Below are 12806 nucleotides of genomic sequence, written 5' to 3'. Positions count from 1 at the left end.
GTGAAAAAAAGCATGTTGCAAAACTGTTTGTATATTATGACCCCAACTATATAAAATATGTGGCTCAGACAGTAAAGAATCTGCCTGCAATGCAGGAGACCTGGATTCGATTCCTGGGTCAGGAAGATCCCTTGGAGAATGAAATGGCAACCCACTCCAGTATTCTTGCCTGGGAAATCCCATGGAGAGAGGTGCTTGGAGGACTGCAGTCCATGGAGTTGCGAACAGTCTGACACAACTGAGCTACTAACACTGGAAGAAAGAATTTGAAGCATTCTGACTCTACAGTTTTTGCTACTTTCACATTTTTTATTAAAGAGAAACAGGAATATTTTTAAGTTTAAAAATGAAGAAAAATTACTATGGATTTGTATATCCCCTCCATAAGGGCACATCTCTGTCATTTCCTTCTGGTGGCTTTGTATAAAAATTACTTAGATATGAAATGGGATTAATAGCTTAGAAGTGAGGGGATCATAGAGTTTAGAAGTCTGGCGGGGGTGAGGAAATGCATCCTAAGCTGGGATGACCAACCGTTTCTGGACTGAGGGAGCCGCAGGATGCCAAACTTTCTCTTAAATCAGGACAGGATTGGTAAAGACAGGTGAGTTTGGCAACCTTTAGGGCTTGTGGAAGAAAGAAGGTAAGTGTAAGAAGCCTGTCTGAGAAAGAGAAGTGGTTCAGGGCTTTAATCAGGAAACAACTGTGGTCTTTTACAGAGTTAATTCCTGGGGTTCTCTAAAGTTGCATTAGATGGTTAGTATTGTAGCATAATAGCAGTTCCGGAGTCTGCCTGTTAGTAAAACAGTCAGGTGCTCTTACTTCACATGGCGTCATGAGTGAAAGAAGTTGCACAATGAAACTTACTTACTACCCTATTATTCCCAAAGGTCACTTAGGAGGGTGGATTGCTTAAAAAGGAAGCGAGACTCTTATGACTCCCCTATTGTCTGACTTCTAAGAGTTTATTTGTCTCTGGGATAGTGTGAGTACTCAGAAGTTCTCCTCTGAAGATAATACCCATGTTTTATAATGCTATTATCAGTTTTAATTATGGGATTGCAAATGTGCCCAGAGGTTCCCTTTGAGAAGGGAATCATGCAAATCTAAATTGTATTCACTTAGAATTCCTTCTACCTTTAATAATAACTAGTCCCCACCTCAGACAGGTGTCACTGACACTTTCCAAACAGTCATTTCATTTTGTTGAGTAGGACTTCAGTAGGACCTGGAACTCAGAGTCACAAAGGACTCAGTTAACTTTTAGAGATGCCCTACTTCCCAGTTAGCTCAAATTCCTCCCAAGAAGTTGGGTGTAGTCATCCTACAGATACTTGCCAGCTAGCTTGCTGGGGGGTTGTGCAGAAAAGAGCACATCTTTTAAGAATATTGAATTTAAGAATATTGAGCAACAACTCCACATTCAGTTCAGTTCAGTTCAGTTCAGTCGCTCAGTCGTGTTCGACTCTTTGCGACCCCATGAATCGCAGCACACCAGGCCTCCCTGTCCATCACCAACTCCCGGAGTTCACTCAGACTCACGTCCATCAAGTCAGTGATGCCATCCAGCCATCTCATCCTCTGTCGTCCCCTTCTCCTCCTGCCCCCAATCCCTCCCAGCATCAGAGTCTTTTCCAATGAGTCAACTCTTCACATGAGGTGCCAAAGTACTGGAGTTTCAGCTTTAGCATCGTTCCTTCCAAAGAAATCCCAGGGCTGATCTCCTTCAGAATGGACTGGTTGGATCTTCTTGCAGTCCAAGGGACTCTCAAGAGTCTTCTCCAACAACACAGTTCAAAAGTATCAATTCTTCAGCACTCAGCCTTCTTCACAGTCCAACTCTCACATCCATACGTGACCACAGGAAAAACCATAGCCTTGACTAGATGAACCTTTGTTGGCAAAGTAATGTCTCTGCTTTAGAATATGCTATCTAGGTTGGTCATAACTTTCCTTCCAAGGAGTAAGCGTCTTTTAATTTCATGGCTGCAGTCACCATCTGCAGTGATTTTGGAGCCCGAAAAAATAAAGTCTGACACTGTTTCCACTGTTTCCCCATCTATTTCCCAAGAAGTGATGGGACTGGATGCCATGATCTTCGTTTTCTGAATGTTGAGCTTTAAGCCAACTTTTTCACTCTCCACTTTCTCTTTCATCAAGAGGCTTCTTAGTTCCTCTTCACTTTCTGCCATAAGGGTGGTGTCATCTGCATATCTGAGGTTATTGATTTTCTCCCAGCAATCTTGATTCCAGCTTGTGCTTCTTCCAGTCCAGCATTTCTCATGATGTACTCTGCATAGAAGTTAAATAAGCAGGGTGACAATATACAGCCTTGACGAACTCCTTTTCCTATTTGGAACCAGTCTGTTGTTCCATGTCCTGTTCTAACTGTTGCTTCCTGACCTGCATATAGGTTTCTCAAGAGGCAGGTCAGGTGGTCTGGCATTCCCATCTCTTTCAGAATTTTCCACAGTTTATTGGGATCCACACAGTCAAAGGCTTTGGCATAGTCAATAAAGCAGAAATAGATGTTTTTCTGGAACTCTCTTGCTTTTTCCATGATCCAGTGGATGTTGGCAATTTGATCTCTGGTTCCTCTGCCTTTTCTAAAACCAGCTTGAACATCAGGAAGTTCACGTTTCACGTATTGCTGAAGCCTGGCTTGGAGAATTTTGAATATTACTTTACTAGCAAGTGAGATGACTCCACATTAGTGTCTGTAAATTCCCTTCATTGCTTCTATTCACAGCCGATTACAACTGCCCACCAGCTGCCCAGTAGTTTCATTGTGCAGCTTCTTTCACACATGGCACCATGTGAAGTAAGAGCACTTGACTGATTGCTTTGCCAACTGGCAGCCTCCAGGTCTGCTGTTAGGCTGTAACACTGAACATCAGGCTTTAAGACATTCATGAGTTCTCAGAGTCCCTCGAACTGTTTAGGTGGCTTAGAGATATCTCCACGCTGTCATGCAAGGTATAAAGGCTAACTTTTAAGTCCAACTTTCTCAATTAAATTTCAATATATATATGTCCTTCCACTAGGGAAGGGGAGGAAGGGGAAAGAAGACTGGACAGTCATTGAGCACCTCCCCATGTGTCGGACTCTGAGCAAGCCATTCTCTATACTTACCTCATTTAATCCCCACAAATACCCTTTATCCTCATATTGTGAATGAGAAAACCAAGGTTCCGATCATTTAGAAAAGTTAGTCAAGGTCCTCAACAAGGAGTGAGCTGAGTTTTTTTGTTTTTTGTTTTTAATATGTGTGCTCTTTCCCCTCTTATCAAACAGCCAAATGGGTCTTTCTCCTTCCTTCCCCTCCTCCTCCTCACTCCCCTCCTTTCTTCCACCAATATTTCATAATTGTGATAAATGTCATTAAAGAGATACGAGAGGGAGAGAGTAAAGAGATAAAGTAGGTGATTACATAGTTAATCCCACTAGGGGACTGTAAGTAGAAAAATTATGGGAGACCCTGTAAGTTAATGATTACTCGAGAGAGGCACACACAACCAAGCAGGCTTGCTAAGCAACAAAACGAGGCAGCAGAGGCACAAGACATGCCCCCAAACAATGAAAAGATGGTGGCATGAGAGGCACATCCCGCTCAGTGAGCTCGCTAAGTTAATGATCCCTAGGACATGCCCTCTGAACACATAAACAATTTGTGGACCTAGCTGGACCATGAAGAGACAAGAAAACTCTCCTGCTCAACCTGGAGGAGGAGCTGATAATGGAAGCATGATGTCTACTCAAGAAAGAGTTTTTCTCCCCCTCCCTACTTTTCCTTGGATTGTGAAAAAGACTGCTTCTAAGCCTCACAAGCATCCAATTCTAATAGATCACTTCCTATTGATCACTTTACCTCTCACTGAATTTTATCCACACTGAGAACTAAAGGACTACTGTACCAGAGCTCTTGGGAGCCACCGAAACACCACCCAAATGGTTTCACACAGAGTGCTCTGAAGGCTCATATCACGTGAACCAGAACTACTACAGGACATGAGGGAAGGTTCTGGAGGAAGAGGAATGCTAAGAGACCAGTAAGAAATATGCAGGTAGAAAAACCTACTGTATAGCACAGGGAACACTGATCAATATTCTGTAATAATCTAAATGGGGAAAGAATTTGAATGTATATGTATAACTGAGTCTCTTTGCTGTATACCTGAAACTAACATACATTGTTAATCAACTATGCTCCAGTACTGAATAAAGATTCGAAAGAGGGAAGGTGGGACAGACACTTTTTAAGTAGAGTGAACAGCACGAAGGGAAGTCCCCAAGGTGGAGAGGAGGCGGGGCTGTTGGAGGAGCAGAAGAAATGACGTGCAGGGGGTACGAGGGCAGAGTGGAGCTCAGCAGTCTGCAAGGCAGACCGGGGCCAAGGAAAGTGAGTGCTTGAAGCTGGGGGAGAGGATCCTGTCCTTCACTGAATCATTTCACTCTGACCCGAAGCACTAAGGAAGAGGAGTATTTTCAGTCTTCACCAATAAAACACTTTTTTACCTTTGGAGTAGTGTTTCTTAACGAAGGCCCTATCGGTACTGGATGTGACTGATCTAGGTACAAGACTGCTCTGTCCCTTTCTTTCAGACTGGTCTCCAGGTAATAAGGGCTTCCCTGGTGGCTCAGACGGTAAAGCGTCTGCCAGTACTGCAGGAGACCCGGCTTTGATCCCTGGGTTGGGAAAGATCCCCTGGAGAAGGAAATGACAACCCACTCCAGTACTCTTGCCTGGAAAATTCCATGGACGGAGGAGCCTGGTAGGCTACAGTCCATGGGGTTGCAAAGAGTCGGACACGACTGAGCGACTTCACTTTTCCAGATAATAAATGCCAGCAGCAACTTCTTCCCCCCTAGCCCAGGCACTATGATGACCCAAAATACCCCACACATTTCTGAAACCTCCTGAGTGGTTCTGCCTCTCACTGAGAAAATTTTTCTCTAATTTGGGCTGCAAGAATCATTGCCACCAACTTCATGACTTCTTTATCCTTTCCTCTCTCAACATCCAAACTCCTCTTCTGCTAGATGTCCTTTCTACAGACATTCTAATGGTGCTGATGTTTGTCTCTATGACATATTGGGAGTGTTTTTTAAAAAAGTTATTTATTTATTTGGCTCTGCCAGGTCTTAGTTGCAGCATGTGGGATCTTTAGTTGTGGCATGCAGAACCTTTAGTTCCCTGACCAAGGACGGAATCCAGGCCCCCTGCATTGCAAGTATGGAATCTTAGCCACTGAATCACAGGGGAAGTCTCCTGGGGGCATTTTAATTTCATGTAGTAACTGTGGAGTCTGTTATATATCAAGGTTGGGAGTACAGATAGGGTAGTGACAGAGAAAGCTTACACAAGGGACAGAGGAGACAGAGGAGGAAGTGATGACCTCTCCTGGCCCACGAGGCCAGGGAGGATGAACATTTTACAGGTTGAGGAGGCAGCAGCACATTTTATGGAGACATAATATACCCAGTGAGCTTGGCAGCTGTAAAGAGCTTGGCATTGTTGAAGCATGAATTTCAAGTTGAGGTGTGGCAGGAAGACCGGTTGGAGAGAGGGGCAGCCACCGTTCACCAAGGGCCTCACATGTCATGATTAGGAGCTGAGAGAACATGCAAAATAAATTCCTAAATGTGGTATACTTACAAATTTTCAATCATCCTGAAATGACATCTGAATGAGATGTTTACGTTTTCTAGGGACTTCCCTGCCAGACTCCACACTTCCAATGCGGGGAATACAGGTTCAATCCCCAGTTGGGGACATAAGATTCCACACGCCATACATCGTGACCAAAAAATAATAAAAAATAAAAAATAAAATACAGCTTCCAGAAAATCTGTTCATTCATTCATTCACTCATTAAACTTTTTAAAAAAACTTTCTAAAGAGCTATATAGATAAGGTCATGTCAGTGTGACACAGTTTCTCTCTGACTCTATAACCTCATTTATGAAGTTCCTGTGTGCCTTGGTAGATTTTAAAGTTTCTTTTCATGAATTTTTTAAACAGCTTTATTGAGGTATAGCTGACAATAAACAGCACACACTTTGAGTGCACAGTTTGTTAATTTCATGTTTATATGACATACCTATACATTTACGAAACTATCAATACAGTCATCATATTCATCCATAAAAATTTCCTCATGCTCCTTGGAAATCCCTCCCCCAACCTCCATCTCAAACCCAGGCAACCACTGATATGCTTTCTGTCACCACAGATTAGTCTGCTCTCTGTAGAGTTTTATATAAATATGTACTCTTTTTTTAAATTTTGGTTTGGTGCTGGTGCTCAGATGCTCAGTCATGTCAGACTCTTTGCAACCCCATGGACTGTAGCCTACCAGGCTCCTCTGTCCACAGGGATTCTCCAGGTAAGAATACTGGAATGGGTTGCCATGCCCTCCTCTAGGGGATCTTCCCAGCCCAGGGATTGAACCTGAGTCTTTTACATCTCCTGCATTGGCAGAGGGATTCTTTACTACTAATGTCACTTGTGAAGCCCTGCTTCTTTCAAATAGCATAATTATTTTGAGATTCATCCATGTGATTTCATGTATCAATAGTTATCATTTTTTATTTTTTTAAAACACTTTCCACTTTGAGCTATGCCCCCCTACAGTACTTACTGTATCTCCACAAATTTGCTCCATGGGATAACAAATCTGCTTCACATTAGGAGGTGCTCTGGGGATAATAATCCCCCCTGGAACTATGAGATACTGCTTGAGGAAGAGATGATGATGCATAGACCCTAGTTTTCTAAGAATTCTCCCAAATATAAGAGTGCTATAATAAACAAAATAATGGAACCAAAATATGTCCACATCCTTGTGCCTAGAACCTTGAAAATACTACTTTACATGTCAAAAGGGATTTTATAAATGTGATTAAGATAGGGCTTTTGAGGTGAGAAGACTATCTTGGGTTATCTGAGTGGGGTCCTTTTGTAATCACGGGGGTCCTTGTAAGGGAAGAGGGAGGCAGGAGGAACAGAGTCAAAAAGAGACTGAAGATGTTGTTTGATGTTGTTGAAGATGTTGTTTGAAGATGATGTTTGATGTTGGCTTTGAAGATGGAGGAAGGGGTCACAGGCCAAGGAATGTAGATAGCCTTAAGAAGCTGGGAAAGGCAATGGAATGGATTCCCCCCTAGAGCCTGTAGAAGGAATATAGCCTGCTGACCTTGATTTTAGCCCAGAGAAACCTGTTCTTGGACTTCTGTCCTCTAGAATCAAAAGATAAGAAATTTTTGTTGCTTTAAGCCACTGCATTTGTGAAAATTTGTTATAGCGGCAATAGGAAACTGATACAAATACCAATCCTATTTTAAAAAACCCCCAGTCTCTCTGTAACAACCTAGAGGGTGGGGGAAAGGGTGGGACGTAGGAAGGAGGTTCAAGAGGGAGGGGACTATATACGCCTATGGCTAATTCATGTTAAAAAATTTTTTTAATGCTGAATCTGACCACTTCTCTTTTCTCTTCCATTTTGTGACACGTGGTCTAATAGGAGTGGAAGCAGGTTGGATTTGGAATCAGACTGACATATCACAGCTGCTCCTCTGAGCTTATTTCCGCATCCTAAAGGAGGGGAGATGCAGTATTCATCTCCGGGGGGCATAGAAAGAATTGATGAGATGATATACACAAATGATATTTCACATGCTAGTAAGGTTATGCTCAAAATCCTTCAAGCTAGGCTTCAACAACACGTGAACTGAGAACTTCCAGATGTTTAAGTTGAGTTGGGGCAGAGGAACCAGAGATCAACTGCCAACATCCGTTGGATCATAGAAAAAGCAAGAGAATTCCAGAAAAATATCTACTTCTGCTTTATTTACTAAACTAAAGCCTTTGTGTGGATCACAACAAATTGTGGAAAATTCTTCAGGAAATGGGAATACCAGACCACCTTATCTGTCTTGTGAGAAACTTGTATGTGGGTCAAGAAGCAGCATTTAGAACCAGACGTAGAACAACTAACTGGTTCAAAATTGGGAAAGAAGTACGACAAGGCTGTATATTGTCACCCTGCTTATTTAACTTACATGCAGAGTATACCATGGGAAATTCTTGGCTGGATGAATCACAAGCTAGAATCAAGATTGCCAGGAGATATATCAATAACCTCAGATACAAGTGAAGAGGAACTAAAGAGCCTCTTGATAAAAGTGACAGAGGAGAGCGATAAAGCTGGCTTAAAACTCAACATTCAAAAAACTAAGATCATGGCATCTAGTCCCATTACTTCATGCAAATAGAGGGGAAAAAGTGGAAGCAGTGACAGATTTTATTTTGGGGGGCTCCAAAATCACTGCGGATGGTGACTGCAGCCATGAAATTAAAAGACGCTTGCTTCTTGGAAGGAAAGCTATGACCAACCTAGACAGCATATTAAAAAGCAGAGACATCACTTTGCCGACAAAGAACTGTCTAGTCAAAGCTATGGCTTTCTCAGCAGTCATGTATGGATGTTAGAGTTGTACCATAAAGAAGGCTAAGCACTGAAGAATTGATGCTTTCAAGTTATGGTGCTGGAGAAGACTCTTGAGAGTCCCTTGGACTGCAAGGAGATCAAAACAGTCAGTCCTGAAGGCAATCAACCCTGAATATTCATTGGAGGGACTGATGCTAAAGCTGAAATTCCAGTACTTCAGCCACCTGACGTGAAGAGCTGACTCATTGTAAAAGACCCTGAAGCTGGAAAAGACTGAAGGCAAAAGAAGGGAGCTGCAGAGGGTATGGCTAAGTAGCATCACCAACTCAGTGGACATGAATTTGAGAAAACCCCGGAAGACAGTGAATGACGGGGGAGGCTGGCGTGCTGCATCCATGGGGTCTCAGAGAGACATGACTTAGCAACTGAACAGCAACATACAGAAAGGGCCCAGCACACAGTACACCCTCAATAAATAGTCTTTTTCTTTACTTCCCACCGAACTTGATTGAAGAAACTCAATTTTCTTGCTAATGATGTGCTGTGAATTTTGGCTAAACTGCTTCTTCTCCTTCAACCTATTCCATGAGGGTAAAGGAAGATACCTGTTAAATCTCCAAGAGTGTTTATGAAGTCTCTTAGAGTTTGTAATGTGGCTAGATACTCTTGATTAAAAAGTATTATTTAGATGCAAAGTTCTGTTATCTTTTGAGTAGGTAATTATTTCCTGTCCTAAATTGTTCAGCGCTATACTAAAGTTCCATTTCTGAGATAATGATGTTGCTTGAGAGGGTGACAAGATACGTCACCTGAGTGTTGTGAGTCTTAATTAATTAACATTTTTCACTTTTCAAGCCTACACAAGCTTATCATAAAAAGCTAAATGTTGAGCATTATTTACTTTGTATATGGTGTCACTTCCAGTATTTTAATATAGCAACTAAAACTGCCCAATACAGGCTGGCATTTTAGCATTGGATTAGGCAATATTTACTTTACTTGGGGGAAGTCTAATTGAGAACTATTTAAAGAGCTTTGTGAGCTTCCCTGGTGTTCCGTGGTTAAGAATCTGCCTGCCAATGCATGGGACAAGGGTTCTATTCCTGGTGCAGGAAGATCCCACAAGCCTTGGTAAAACTGAGCCCGTGAGCCACAACCTCTGCACCAGTGCTCTAAAGCCTGTGCTCCACAATGAGAGCAGCCACTGTAATGAGAAGCCATGCACTCCACCTGGAGAGTAGCCCCCGCTCCTGGCAACCAGAAAAAGCCCTCATGCAGCACAGCCAAAAATAAATATTTTTTGAAAATAAAAGCTTTGTGCTTTTAATCAGTATAAGAAAAAGGTAAGGGAAATAGTGCTATTATTTTTCTACAAGGGTTTAGTTTTTAACAGATTTAAATGTCAAATTCTTCTCTCTTAGATAACGCAATACAGATCGGTTTAAAAAGCTAAAATTTTGAAGTACTGAAAGAGATATTTATGTAACAATAAACAATATTTTTCAGCTAGCATTTATCAGACATTATGTGCCACACAGTGTTCTGAACCCTGTGCATGCTTGAAAGCTAAACTAAGCACAATCCAGCCCCAACGTACTACAGTGAGTTAGAGAGCCTTGCTATCTGGATGGATTTCCAGGTATATAACTGGTTCATCAGGATGGGTGTGAGGGTGGAGGAGGATTTGTACAGCTAAGGACTTTGTTCCATAGTAATGGCTACCTTTTGGGGGACATACTACATGACAGACACTGGACAAAGCAAACACATTATCTTATTTTGTTCTTACATTAATCCTTTGAGGTAGGGTTGTCATCACCATTTTACAAAATGGGAAAATAAGATTCAGAGAAGTCAATTATCCAAAATTGTGAGTATAGAGAGTGGCAGATCTAAGATTCAAACTCAAATCCTGCTGTCCCCAGAAGTGTCTGTGTGAGGTATAGACACTTATCCTGCTGCTGCTGCTGCTGCTGCTGCTGCTGCTAAGTCGCTTCAGTCGCGTCCGACTCTGTGCGACCCCAGAGATGGCAGCCCACTAGGCTCCCCTGTCCCTGGGATTCTCCAGGCAAGAACACTGGAGTGGGTTGCCATTTCCTTCTCCAATGCATGAAAGTGGAAAGTGAAAGTGAAGTCGCTCAGTCGTGTCCGACTCTTCGCAATCCCATGGACTGTAGCCCATCAGGCTCCTCCGTCCATGGGATTTTCCAGGCAAGAGTTCTGGAGTGGGGTGCCATTGCCTTCTCTGACACCTATCCTAAGTACTCAGAAATGTTCTGTGACTACAAGTATGTTTAAACCACAGAACAACAGGCTCCAGTCAGGGTGATCACTTTTTATCTGTTTAGATAATCATGTTTTCCTCATTTTCAATGCCAGGTATATTTCATTTTCTGTGAATTCATATCCTTTGCTCTTTGGGGTCATTTCCTTATTGATTCAAATGATCTTTATTATAAAATATGTGGAAATATAAGAAAGCATAACCAAGGAGTCATGATGAATTCCTCCTTCACCTTCAACTACCTTCACAAGCATGGTGCTGGGTTCTGTTGATTTTTCCTCCCAAATATGTCTTGTGTCTTGAAAACATCCATTTCTTTCATCTTCACTTTCATCACCCACTCTAGGTCCTTTCAGTTTCTCCAACACACAGAGTTTTTTTCACATTCTAGTCTTTAGGTACATTTCCCCTGTGCCCAGAACACTCTGCCCCAGCTCTCTGCATGGCTGCTTTTGCATCCTTCAAGGCTCCAGTTTGAAAAGTATGTTCTCAGAGAGTTCTTCCCTGCCTGTCTTATCTCAGGAAAGTTTTCCTTTCTTACATTCTTTTCCTATCTTTCAGAGTACTTATCACCATTTATAACACAAAATAGTCTAAATCTTTTGCATGCAATTAATGAATTAATATTTGTAAAGTGTTTAGAGCAGTGTAAGGCACATAAGTACTATGTAAGTGATGATTTAAAAAAAAAAACAAACTCCCACAATCCTCACAACCCTACTTGTGCTATTAATGTCACCTTTTTACAGAGGACAAACAGGAACAGAGAAGTTAAGCAACTTGTCCAAAGCTGCACAGCTAATAAGTAACAGAGTCTAGCTACAAGCTCAGTCAGGGACCAAAATCTACGTATCCAACCATTTTCTACATTTCCTTTTCAGTCCAGGACCTAGAATAGTTCGTTGCACCTACTAGGTACTTTCAATAAATATCTGTTTAATAAATGAAGGGCTTCCCTGGTGGCTCAGATGGTAAAGAATCTGTCTGCAATGCGGAAGACCTGGGTTCAGTTGGGGAGATCCCCTAGAGAAGGATTGAAGGACCTGCTCTATTAAGAAAATAAAATTTACCTGTAATCCTACCACATAGAGATTTTGGTATTCATACTTTAGATTTTTTTTTAATGTAAGGTTATACTTTTCATCAAAATCATAACTTTCAGAAATTATTTTGATAATTTAGATTATCAAAGCATCATAGATCAAGCATCAGTACATAATGTATTTGACATTTTATTCTTTAAAACATTTATAATTTCAAGTGAATTTTCTTCCTTTAGAAAGTAGGTGGAAGGTGGGGAAAAAAAGGCTAAGTCTTTAAACAAATGATAAAGAATTTTCTTAAAATATTCTGGCCCTTCTTTATCTCTAGGTAGAAGTTGCCAAACTACAGCTAGAAAGTCTAGGGAAAGCATGAGATATTTTAAAAAATATTATACTTCTTTAAATCAAGTATGTTTTAAAATTTGTCATGAGAATTATCTTTAGAAAATCAACTGGCAAGAGTTTTCCAAATATTCTGAAAGCACAGCAAAGGTCCATTGTTTACAAATCAACAACAGTCTATGATGGTTACATGGCTATGTCAATGGGAAAATTAGATAAAAAGACAGCGGTCACCCATAATGGGCAAGAAAAACAAGCAAAGGCTACTGGTAAACACCAACGGGAAGCTTCTGCAGATACTGGTTTGCTCAGTTTCAAAGGATTTTTTTTTGTTCTTTTAAAATAGTTTCAGGATACATAACTTGTAGCAGCTGGTCATCAAATTCACATACACTCATGGAAGGCCCACACCACTAAGGCTGACTATGAATAATACATCGGCTCTCAGGGGAGGACTGGGTTGGTCTGCCGCTCCTTTGCAGTGTTCTCCTTCTGCCATTTGACAATAGCAAGATGAAGCCAGACACCATGCGGGATGGTGTGTGGTTACAGCCACAGACACTGCATTCATGAGCACTCCACGTTTCTGAGATAGAGTTAGTGGATAAGGACTACCAGAGCATAATCCAATGCAGTCACAGCAGTGGGAGCCTTGTATCACATCACCTTTGAAAATATTTTAATCTA

General features: G+C 41.6%; 1 protein-coding gene across 2 annotated transcripts in view; it reads right to left on the bottom strand.

The window, feature by feature from the left end:
* GPSM2 (G protein signaling modulator 2) overlaps window positions 1-12806 on the bottom strand; it is a 113885-nt gene that overhangs the window by 65591 nt on the left and 35488 nt on the right. The window lies entirely within an intron of this gene.

Source organism: Bos grunniens, chromosome 3 (assembly GCF_055505025.1).
Source record: "Bos grunniens cultivar Pamir isolate PY7600 chromosome 3, Bosgru_T2T1.0, whole genome shotgun sequence".
Lineage (NCBI taxonomy): Eukaryota > Metazoa > Chordata > Mammalia > Artiodactyla > Bovidae > Bos > Bos grunniens.
This window is presented reverse-complemented; position numbering and strand designations above follow the sequence as displayed.